The following is a 12,639-nucleotide window of genomic DNA, read 5'->3' as shown; positions in this document are numbered from 1 at the left end:
GAAAGGAGAAACAAACACAAGAAGAAATGGTAGAAAAAGGAATGAAGAATAAATAGTTTATGGAACACAAATATTCACTGTCATTTCTTTCCCCTCACCCCTAGTAATAGCTATTACCTCAAACTACTATCATTTCAGTTCAGTTCAGTTGCTCAGTCATGTCCGACTCATTGTGACCCCATGGATCACAGCACGCCAGGCCTCCCTGTCCATCACCAACTTCCGGGGTTTACCCAAACCCATGTCCATTGAATTGGTGATGCCATCCAACCATCTCATCCTCTGTCGTCCCCTTCTCCTCCCGCCTTCAATCTTTCCAAGCATCAGGGTCTTTTCCAATGAGTCAGCTCTTCTTATCAGATGGCCAAAGTACTGGAGCTTCAGCTTCAGCATCAGTCCTTCCAATGAATACTCAACAACTGATTTCCTTTAGGATTTTACCTTCAATTCCCAATACATGCTGATTGATAAAGAGGTACATTTTTCAGAGCCAATCTGTTAAAACCTTACCATTGCTGATTTTATAGTCCTGTTTTTAGTCTTTTGTTTATTTGCTTTTGTTAATATGAACCATCTGTGTCTCTCACCGTGTGTTTTTAAATAAGCTGCCTAATTGTAGGATTTTAAATTTTTATATTTTACCCTCAAGCCTGCCGCTGATCAGTTTTGTCGAAATTGAATGTCTGCCCTTTAAAAGGTCATTTCTGAGATTTAAACCTGTTGGTCTATGTTATTACAGCAAATCTCACCCCAGATTGTTTGGTATTGTACAATAACAACCCACCCACTGCTGTGTGAAATGAATAACTAAGTCAAAAGCCACTATTTCCTCTTAGTTGTAAAGATCAACTTATAAACACATGCACATTTGCTGATTTTCCTTTTCCCATTTTTCAAGCACTTAGCAAGAAATAGTCTGAAGAAAATTTACCAAGACAATTCCTTTCAGGTAACTCTTTGAAAGGTAGTATTTCTACATGGTTCAGTTCAGTTCAGTTCAGTTCAGTTCATTCGCTCAGTCATGTCCAACTCTTTGGGAACCCATGAATCACAGCACGCCAGGCCTCCCTGTCCATCACCAACTCTTGGAGTTCACTCAAACTCATGTCCATTGAGTCAGTGATGCCATCCAGCCATCTCATCCTCTGTCATCACCTTCTCCTCCTGCCCCCAATCCCTCCCAGCATCAGAGTCTTTTCCAATGAGTCAACTTTTTCCATGAGGTGGCCAAAGTACTGGAGTTTCAGCTTTAGCATCATTCCTTCCAAAGAACACCCAGGGCTGATCTCCTTTAGAATGGACTGGTTGGATCTGACGATGATAAATCTCACCAATACACTCAACAAATTTTTTCTCCATTTATAATTTTCTTTGGCCTCATAGATTCAACAACTAAATTATCCTTTATTTTTATTTAATGCAAGATAGTTCAATATTATTCAGTGGAAAGAGAATATATATGCTTTTTAAAGAGAACTGGAGAGAGTTTAAATTACAAGCTTACCAAAAAATCCATAGGTAAGTACAAAACAATAAAAATTTCAGAAATTTTTTTTTTAAATTTAAGATATAAAAGCACTCCCACCCCCCACCCACCAAGAATATGGATTAGTTGTTAGAAATGTGTACTAAATTTACAGTCTAGAAAGGCAGTGGTAAAGGACCATCAGGGGGAGCTGTAGTGTTTTCTAATTCTTAATCATTTATTAGACACACACCATCTTCTTTTTCTTGATAGCTGCACAGTTATATTGAATATTGGAATTGTTTGACGTTCATAACCATGACCTAAGGGGATCAAATGCTTTTAACATTCAAGAAATGAAGTAAGGAGTCCATCAGTCCTATTTACTGGTCCAAAAAGCCTCTAACTTTAGAAACTAGTAGAAATAATAATATCAGTAATGTTAGAAATAACAAGTACCTAGTGCATTGGTCTGCATATTTTAAGAACATTAAATACACAGTTAAGGATTCTGAAAGACAACCACCTCAAGATGACAGGCAGATACTTCAGTTGCCATAACTTTTCTTATAGTATATACACTAAAGAGTGCAACTAAAAAATAACTATTTGTATCATTTTTGATACTCTAGAAAGTACAAATATATAAGTGCTGTTGTTCTCTTTAATTATTTCACCCGGTTTGATAATGTGGACAGGGATCCAAATATTAATAGAGTATTAAATGGAATTACCTTTACAACTATTTTACAAGAACACAGGTCTTACATTTTACTGGTATTCCATGGTCGTGTTTCTCATGTTTGTTAAAGAGACGTAATGGCATAAGCATGAATTTGGACGGCAGGCAAATCTGGCTTTGAAATACCTAGTTCAGTACAGCCTGTCTGATGCAGGTTACGTTACCTAACCACTTGGCTTCTGTTTCACAGTAGGCACAGCAAAGGTACAAACACAGACCTTGAAGGCTTTTGTGAGGGCAAAATTCATGTACAAAGCAGTATTCACAGTCTCTTAAACACAGTTGCTGCTTAAGAAATATTTGTCCATAAAACCACCTCTCCACAATTACATAAAATGCAACAGCTGAATCATTTCTGAGTTTAATTCTGGAGATTATTTCACTAATATCGCTAGTGATACAGGCAATACTAGTGGCAAGAGGAAGCTTTATTTTTTTTATTATCACTATCAATGAAATTCTGTTTTATGTTATAATTTCCTTGGCTCCTCTCTGCTTCAATTTTAGCTTCCTCCAATTACACATAATCTCTATCCTTTTGCCATAACACAGTTATTAATAAGGGAGAGGTAGAAACAAAGGTAAACTAAGGTCTTTTAGTATCAACAAAAGCATGCACTCGTAAAAGAATATCCAGCTGTAAGTTAAACCAAATACTTTCAGCAAATCAGTATATTTTGAAGAACTGCTTACCAAATATAAAAACACATGGATCAAATATGATCAAAGCTATACAAGCAAAAAATTAAACTCAGTATTAACTTAACGTGATGTCTGACGATGCTTTGCTTTAGTCAGATTACCAGATCCAACACGACTGGCTACCAGTCTTGGTTTCTCTGGCATGCAGGGAAACTGCACAACTGATTTGTGTAAGGACTTCATTTGCCCACTACTTTCTGAGATGCCTACTAGCCGCACAGAGGGCATGATCAGAAGACAGCTGGCCAGAGGAGTACAGGGGTCAAGGAAGTGGTTTAGGCTGGATATGTCAAGTTTATCGTTAAACACAGATGTTGTGAGATCATGGGAGGAATGAAAGCACTTTGAGAAGAAGAGGTCTCACGGCCAAATAATCATGATACAAACCATAATGAAATAACGATTCAAACTCAAGAGAAATAAATGCCTCTGTGTGTCTAAGTCCCCCTGTTCCTTTCACCATCTGTTTATGGGTTTGCTTGTATCTTTATTTCAGATCAGGAAAGTTTAAACTAGGAAGAGGAGACTAGACTCTAAAGAACTGTCTCAGCGGGTGATGATGGGGAGTTGGGAGAACCAAGGGAAGAATGACAGACACTTTAGCCCCCTTCCATTGCCGCAAGTGTACGGGATTTCATTTGCTTCAAAATATTAGGGAGCTAAAAACTAGTTCACTTAAGGAATTGGTTCTGCTGTTACAAAAAAATAGTTATCATTGTATGTCAAGGAGAGGGTGGGATGTATGGAGAAAGTAACAGGAAAACAGTATACATATGGCTGATTCATGTTGATGTTTGGTAGAAACCAACACAATATTGTAAAGCAATTATTCTTCAATTAAAAACAAATAAATTTAATCATTTTTAAAAAAAGAAATAGAGACAAACTTTATAGCAGGAAGCGTGCTGTGGGGATACATGACCATGGCTACAGAAACCCAGGACGGTCTGGAGCCCAGACAATAAAAACCCTGTAATGTGGTACAATCTTTACACCAGTGTTCTGGCTTTAGCTCAGCTAGGCTACCTGTCTCCATTCATACAACTAGAGACGAAGCTTTCTCTTCTTCGTAACTTCTGTTTGCTCATAATTTTGCCTCCTCAGACCTCTGGCTTGTGATCATCACTCATCCCATGACATCTTTCAATTTTTGCTCCCCTTATTAATCATTAATTATTCCTCTATTTCCCAATCAGCCAAATCAAGAGGGCAGGAATCCATTATCTGCACAAGTCAGATTCTTTAGCAATGGCTGTGGACAGGAAAGATTGACCCAAGAGAGATTCCTAGTTTGTTACACACCAAAGATCGACATCAGTAACTAACAATAAACACAATTCACTCAACATATGCCTTCAATAAGAATGAAGATAAAAGTTTGCATTTTAAATAATTTACCAAAGGACAGTTACTTGTGGCACAGTATAAGAAAATAGCTGTGACAATAACTACTATCAAAATGAATTAATTTCATCCAAATATAATCCGATCTCAGTGACGTTTGCATGTATCATGCTGTCCATAATTTGAGAAGCAATTTATACAAATCAATATAGCACACAGGTGACTTCTTAATAAGGCCTGATATATTTCCTACCTCAACTTCAGAAGATTTAAGGACCTTTTCAGGTCACAGTCACTGGGATCACTAAGTCATATTCAAACAACCAGAGAAATCACAGCTGCCAAAAAAATAAAGGGAATGTACTATATGAACTTCTCAAAAACACTTCAAATTCATTTCTTTTCATAAGAATGGCTGAATACAAACAAAAATAAATCAACACTTTGGCCACGGTAAAAATCAATTTTTAACAAACATAAATGCTCTAGTTTAGAAGTGCCAGCTGAGGAATTAAGTGTGGGAGCTTCAAATTTAGATTTAATAAACACAAAACTTCCATCCCCACTGCTTCTAGGAACTCTAAAAATCTCCTAATCCTTTATATAGAAAAAGTAACTCCAGAAAACGATAAATGTTTTTTAAATATTTCAATCTCACAATGAACCGATTTGGGCAGGGTTTCTTTAAAAAGCCTACTTTACAAGCATGGTCATTAAACATGTAGAATGTGCAGTGGAGGACATCAAAGTTTCCAGATAACAAAAAATCTTCTCAAGCAGGTGAGAATTCTATGTCTGATGAAAACCAGATTATATTTCAATTCATTATGAACACTAAGGCTCGGTGTTGGAAGCATTTCCATTTCATTCTCCTTTCCTAAAAAGTTAGGTCATATTTGTCAGTCATTGAATTTTGTACATTCAATAAGAAACTTCTGTTTAATGTATATTTGTTCTGTTCACATAGAAGATTGGTATATAACATTTGGCATAATTAGCTAAGAGGCTGAAAAGAGAAACCAGTAAATCAAAAAGAAAAATCAGAATGTGTTTGGAGTCTGCTTGGGGAACCTATTACCTTGAGAAAGCATAAGTCATCTTTTGATACATACCATCATGCTGATGTGATGTTGTTACTGCTATTTTTTCCATCACTTCAGTGTATAACAGCAATATCACTACCTCCATTTCATTATACCTTTACAGCTATAATGAGGTTTTTTAATTATGCAAAGAAATTATGGATGGATATCATAGTCTCACCCATGAGGACAAGTTATGTAAATATTTTTATGTTTGTTGTTCCTTTTAAAAATCCATATTTGCAAAAAAATAAAAGAAGTACTTCATTGCCTGTTGATTACATAACACATGGAACTCATTATCCTCAAAATGTTATTCAAATTGGAACTCTGAAAAAGTCTGAGTTTAGGTGGATTCACACAGATTGACCCCATTACAAGCTATTTAAAAGATAATATTCTTGAGCTGGAGAATAATATAAAGACAGTACAGTATCATCAGCTCTCCCCAAAATGTAGTTTGTGTGCTATTGCTATAAACCAAGAATCATTATATCATGAAAAGGATGTTACTGATTTCCATTCTTAATTCTCATATTTCACTGATTAGGAAAAAAAAAAAAAGAGCTTTTAAAAGCTTAAATAATCTTCCCAGTGTCTGATAAATGGTGGTAGAGTCTGCCTAGAAATTCGAGAGTATCCCTCTGATTAGAATTTAAAATCTAGAGGGACAGTGTTGCTAATTCAGTAAGCATGTTTCAAAACAAAATGAAAATAAGAAATCCTAGAAAATTTTGATAGAGGGAATGGTATCTTGAGTAGATATCATTTTAAGTGATGGTAAAAAAAAAAAAAAAAAAAAAGTTCTACACTCCTCTGTCTTATAAACTTTATATCATAACTGTTTCATAATGCTTTAAAGCAAATGGGAAGATAAGCATTCTGTACTCGGGTAATGTGATATTATTACCACTATCCAGAAACAGCCTTAAGAGATCATTGATCTTGTTACCTATGTAGTACAAGGGAAAAGAGGTAATCAATAGTTAAAATAACATAAAATGAAACAAGAAATTATATCTGGCATAAATTCACCATATTTCATGTCCGAAATTACAAACTACAGCTTTACAAGTGGACTCTCAGGCCTTCAACCTTGATTGTCTGACCCGCTAGCGTTTTCTTTCTTATAACTGAATTAATTACAAACATTTAAAAAACGGGAGATTTCAAAGAAAAATACAGATTTTTAAAATTCAAAAAAACCGACCGTACTTGGGTTGCATTTTCAAATGGTAACAATTCATAGAAGCTGAGTATCCACCCCATAAAGCAGATTCTACCCTCTTCAAGTACCCCAGTGCTGGGACCCAGCATGAGGAACTCCGCCTGTGGCAGAGGTCATGAGGAAGGAGGCTCGACATATGCAAAGGCGGGATGGAGCCTCAGGAGTCCCCCTGGAAATTCTCGAGCATCTACCCCCAAAACCAGAGTCTGCCTACTTTCTGCTTTGTGCTCTCACCTACACCTCTGACTTTACAGGGGGCTGTCCCCAACCACCTCTCTCCAAAAAAAGAGTTAACTTACAGCTCTAGTTAATAAAGTTCCTGGGCATGACACGAGTGTTTCAACCTACAAACTCCTTTGGAAGTCCTCTAGCCTGCTGGAATAGGTTCTTCCAGCCACACATGATTGTTCAGAGCCTCCCAGCTGTGAGAGGCATGAGATGTTCTAAACTGTCTAAATACAGATTCCTTTGAGCAGTTAAGAGATTGATTAGAAATTGTATTGGTGAAGGGTTTTTCACTTGTTGGGCCAATGTTTGCTGCTAAGTTTCCATATCCCTTACCTACTGTGTCCCTGGCAGTATATTGATTAATATAATTGGTGTATAGGAATGTAAATAGTAGCTTTAATGTTTGTAACCTTGGACCCTTGAGTTAATTCTTTTCTTGTTATAGCCCACCACACCTTTGCCCTATAGGAATGCAACTTTATCTAATGCTTTTGGAGGGTGGCACCTGACTTTAGAATAATCACCTTTAGAGAAAAAGAAGTTTTCTGAAGAAAGGATCTTAAAATGTTAACAGGCCTCCTGGCCAGAAGATGATGTAAATCACCTAAACTTTTGCATATGATAAGTTTGAAAGCCTGGCTTCAATTAGAATCAAGGACTGCTGTCCTCGCATGACTCTACCCTTTCCCCCATTATCCTCTATGCACAACTTAAGGTATAAAAACTACTTTGGAAAACAAAGTGCGGGCTTTGTTCACCGAAACTTGGGTCTCCCCTTGTTCTTTCTCTCACCTTCTGGCTGAATTCCCATCTGGGGCGGGGAGGCTCGTCAAGCCTACTAATTTTGCCTGGGCTTCTAAGATCTACCCGGGGAGGCCTTAGTGTCTCCTCTCCTTCGGGAGAACGGGAGGATGCCTGCAGCCTACGGAGGTGATGCAAATTCCTTATTTTGGAATTTTATTAGCTTTCCACGTAAACCAAGTTATTCAGCCTCTTTTCTCCACTAAATTTTCTCACTGAGCTATCCTTATTTAACCACTCTTTATATCCTTAGTTAATGTATAATTAAGCAATTGTTTCCTGATCCTCGCCGACGCCGTCCCCACTTCGAATTCCCTGGATCCACCGGGGCTGGACCCCGGCACCTAGAGTCCCCATTACTCCTTATTCTTCATTCCAATATATTAACCGTGTGGACCTTGTATTCTTAAGACGTTGTAACCTGATTTGCAATCAATATCTAATAATTACACATCAGGTCCCTTTGTTCAAATCCCTAGAGACATATGCTGTGGTTAACAACATCCATTAATACCCAATTAGGATTAAGCATTATAGATATTTATTAACAGCATCTTGGATGTAAAGGAGTTTTAAACTGAGGGTTCTTACATTGGCCTATTCAGCAGCTAGGCAGTATCTCAAGCACCTAGAAGGTCTTGGCTTCCTGCTCTGCAGTCCTGAGTACACAGCCTTGGTTTCTGTGGCTTTTCCTCTCTCCTTCCAAGCTCACCAGTACTGATCCTGGTGTCACACAGGCCAGTGAAGTCCAGGGTGAAAAAAGAATGAACCTACTCTCTTATATCACCTTTTACCACTGAGGAAATATTTCTCAAAATGTTCTCAGTAGAATGCCTCTAACCTCTCATTTTCATCTCTTGACTAAAAGGAAGACCAACCTCCCCTGAAGCCCTTGGGTTCTCCAAAGAAACAGTACGATTAAAATGGAGATTTATTTCAAGGAATTGGATCACATGATTATGGAGGCTGGCAATTCCAAAATCTGCAGAATAGGATGGCAATCCAGAGACACAGGAAGACCTGATGCTAAAGTTCAGGTTAAAGGTGGTCTGCTGGCAGAATTTTCTCTTGATGGAGTGAGGTAAATATTTTTTTGTTATTTTCAGGAACAGTGTTAATCTCATGTTAAAAAACTGTTACAGAAATATCCAGAATAATGTTTGATCACGTATCTGGGCACCACAGCCCAGCAAAGATGACACATGAAATTAATCATCACATTATATAAAATAACAACAAACAAAAAAGGAATGCACAGATGGATGAACGGCTAAAGGAGGCCAAAGGTGATTCATCCTGAAAGACAGTTATACCAGTTGGTTGCATTGCTTAAATTAGAGGTTTTGAGGAGAATAATCAAACTGGGAAAAGATACAAATGCTACCTTTTAAATAAAATTCAGATTAATCAAGACTGGAGCTTAAATGGGCCTTCCAATAAGGATATGATATGAGCTACTTGCCCAGCTGGAAAGGTGAGGATGGCTTCAAAAACAATTCTGTGAATCCTCTTTTACAATATGGAGGCTGATACACGGCCACTTCATAAATGCATTCTTAACACAATTAAAATTAAATAAGCAGCGTATTTCATCCACTGCAAGAACCACCAGGAAATAGACTTTATACACAGTTGCACCCACTCTAATAGCTGTCTTCGGCTACTAATAGCATTTAAGAGGCAGGAAAGCACAGTAGTTGGAAGTATGGATTCTGAAACCAGGATGCTTGGAATTGGATTCCGGTTTGCACTTAAATGTGTGACTTTGAGAAAGTTATTTAACCTCTCCGCTTCCATTTTCTTCATGAAAAAGTTTTTACTAACGTAAAAACTTAACATGTAAGCACTTAGAACAGAGCCTGACACATGAGTGTAATCTGAGTTTTCTATTTTAGCTCCCTTATAAAAATTTTTGTGATACTTATACTTTGTGAATTGTGCTATATTTTTTTAAAGAAGCATCAAAATCTTTTAGAGAGAGAAAACCATGTAGTAAATATGTAGAAAAATATGTAGTCTCTCCAGAGATTAAATGCTCACTTTTCCTGGGTGTAGAGAAGAGAACCATTTTAAGAGGGCAAAGGAAGAGGACACAGGGATATGAAATAACTGTCCTTTAGACCAAAGGAAGCATGTTTGCAAATGGAGGAGGAGACACAAGCAATTTGATTTGGGGGAAAAAAATTGGGGGTTCCCAAGATAAATGAGTAATACAGAACAGTTTTAGGATCCAAACAGCAGAGAAACGGGAGAAGATTTCTTCTTCTTTTTACCCATTGGTTATCTATTGCTGCACAACAATATTACTACAAATGCAGTGCTTTTAACAAGACATATTTATTATCTCACAATTTCCGTGGGTCAGAAGTCCAGGAACAAGTTGGGCAACTCTTCTGTCTCAGGGTCCCATAGCACTTCAATATGGTGTCAGCCATGGCTGTGGTCTTAACTGAGGCTCAAATGGAAAATGACCCACTCATGCTCTTGTTGGCAGCATTCAATTCCTTGCGAGGCTTGATTCAGGGGCCGAGTTTCATGCGGGCAGCTTGCTGGGAGCTCTTCTCCTCCTCCAACAGCTTTCTCTTTGTGGTGGCTCACAATATGGCATCTTGCTTCTTCAGAGTCAGCAAACGAGAGAATTTGAGAGTCCTAGCAAGATGGGCTGTGAAGAAAGCTGAGTGCCGAAGAACTGATGCTTTTGAACCGTGGTGTTGGAGAAGACTCTTGAGAGTCCCTTGGACTGCAAGGAGATCCAACCAGTCCATCCTAAAGGAGATCAGTCCTGGGTGTTCATTGGAAGGACTGATGTTGAAGCTGAAACTCCAATACTTTGGCCACTTCATGCAAAGAGTTGACTCATTGGAAAAGACCTTGATGCTGGGAGGGATTGGGGGCAGGAGGAGAAGGGGATGACAGAGGATGAGACGGCTGGATGGCATCACCGACTCGATGGACATGAGTTTGGGTGAACTCCAGGAATTGGTGATGGACAGGGAGGCCTGGTGTGCTGTGATTCATGGGGTCGCAAAGAGTCGGACACGACTGAGCGACTGAACTGAGCTGAGCAAGATGGGTGGTATAACTTTCTATAAGGTAATCCTCACTCATAATCATGCATGTCCTGTCACCTTTGCCAGACTCTTCTTAGTCAGAAGTCACAGATCCTGATCATACTCAAGGGGAAGAGTCTGAGCTAGGACAGGAATACTAGGAGGCAGGAATCATGTGGGCCACCATGGAATCTGCCTGCCTCAAATTACTAATACAATTTCTTCTTTCCAACAACTCTAATCACATAAGAATCATATTGCTCTTTCTTTTTGGTCACCAGGAGACCCAAAGCCAAAATTTTGACTCACCTTTAGTACCTTTGTAAGGCCAAACAGTCTATGTATCTGCAGTGTAATTATCTACCTACCTAATACTGACCTTCCCTATAAAGAAATGTTTACTGTTGCCATTAATTTATACTTCCCTTATTTTTTAATATGTTCCTATAACTGCGGCAAATCCTCTGTAGAATGAGACACAGAATCAATAATTATACCGTAAGGACATTGTTCAAAAGAGTAGCTCAGCTTCAAAAAGTTAGAAGTCACAATGTTGCATCAGCTTCTCTAGCTTTCTCCATTGTTACTGCACACATCCCACCGGCAAAACCATGTTCAACACCTCCCTTGGTGCCATGACTGATTTCCCTAATTACAGCACAAGTCATTCTATTCAGCTGCTATATTTAGTACAACACTCACTTCATTAACAGAAATGTCCTTTTCCACTTGACTTCTGTAAGCTCTCTCCTAAAAACCTACACAAAGAAAAATAATGCAAGAAACATAATCACATCAGGGATTAGAATTAGTAAGATAAGTGTTTCAGTTTATAATACACATTCTATAAACATGTGTACAAATGATCGCAGAGAGGATAGGAGTAGACAGACACTGTTTTAGAGAAGCATTACTTTGAGTTCCATGAATGAAATATTTTAGAAGACTTTAGCTTAAATTTGATTAACACTAGTATACAACTTGTAAAAGCATTCTGTGTTAACTTTATTGAGCAAATTTTTATCCCATGTTCTTCATGTTTTTATTTGAATGATAGGGCTAAAACATCATAAGAAGAATTAGTATCTTTGAAGTCACCTACATTTTCTGTCAGCTCCTTTCAGCAATTTTTGTTTCCTGATGAATAATAATGTCACGCAATAAGTAAATGAGAAAAATTTTAAAGCATGCTTTCATCTTGTATTTTTCTCACCTTTCTACAAAAATAAGTGCTCTAATGCTTTTCTGCTTTATAACCAGAAGTTTATAACTTTACTCACTCAGAGAATTAAATGATACTCCTTGATGCTCGGTTTAAGCAATAGCTTTGTTTAATAATGGTGATTACAGTCTTCTCTGAGGAGATTATTCGGCTGTAGGAGCCATCACCTCACTTTACACAGAGGCAGATTACAAAGGATTTGAATGTTCTCTTTTTTGGTAAACTACAGTTGCTTAGTCATCAGAGCCAAGTTCCTATCGCCATAGCTTCCCAGTGTCAGGTAAGCATCCCGAGTTACAATAGGGTAAGTCTGGTCCAGCACTCAGCAAAGTTCGCGGAATGTTCTTCGGAGTGCCCCTGTGATTTTTTTTTAAGAGGTAAGAGCTATCTGCATGCTACATCTCCATGTCTTTTAAAGAGGAAAAGGGACACCACAGAGCTGCCTCAGATGGCTGGGGCAGAGTGAAGGGAAGGAAAGGTGGTTCACTATAAACGCAGACACGCCTGCTTTGGAAAGTTAATCTTGCTGCCTGTACTTCACATGGGACTATTTGTCAGCAGATTGCTTTCTGTTCATTATAACTCTCATATTCAGGAAGAAGGAGAACTGGCCAAACCAGTAATATAAATGCATTGTATGCTCTACCCTCCCTCTTTGTGATTAATTCTACCACTGGTGCAAATTTGCATGAATGAATGTCAGTGTGTTTTCTGCCCTGAACATTTCCTGCTGGCTTCAGTTCAGCCCTGCTGACATTTATTACAAATAATAGCT

At 38.1% G+C, this 12,639-nt stretch overlaps 1 long non-coding RNA gene across 1 annotated transcript; it reads left to right on the top strand.

Annotated features, from left to right (window-relative positions):
* The first annotated feature begins 7,595 nt into the window (after positions 1-7,595).
* LOC147370063 (uncharacterized) lies at positions 7,596-10,346 on the top strand. The gene is made up of 3 exons (XR_015168377.1): positions 7,596-7,721; positions 8,461-8,673; positions 10,214-10,346. It is a non-coding gene; the product is annotated as an uncharacterized LOC147370063 (long non-coding RNA).
* The last annotated feature ends 2,293 nt before the right edge of the window (positions 10,347-12,639 follow it).

The sequence above is a fragment of the Bos grunniens genome, chromosome 7 (assembly GCF_055505025.1).
Source record: "Bos grunniens cultivar Pamir isolate PY7600 chromosome 7, Bosgru_T2T1.0, whole genome shotgun sequence".
Classification (NCBI taxonomy): Eukaryota; Metazoa; Chordata; class Mammalia; order Artiodactyla; family Bovidae; genus Bos; species Bos grunniens.
This window is presented reverse-complemented; position numbering and strand designations above follow the sequence as displayed.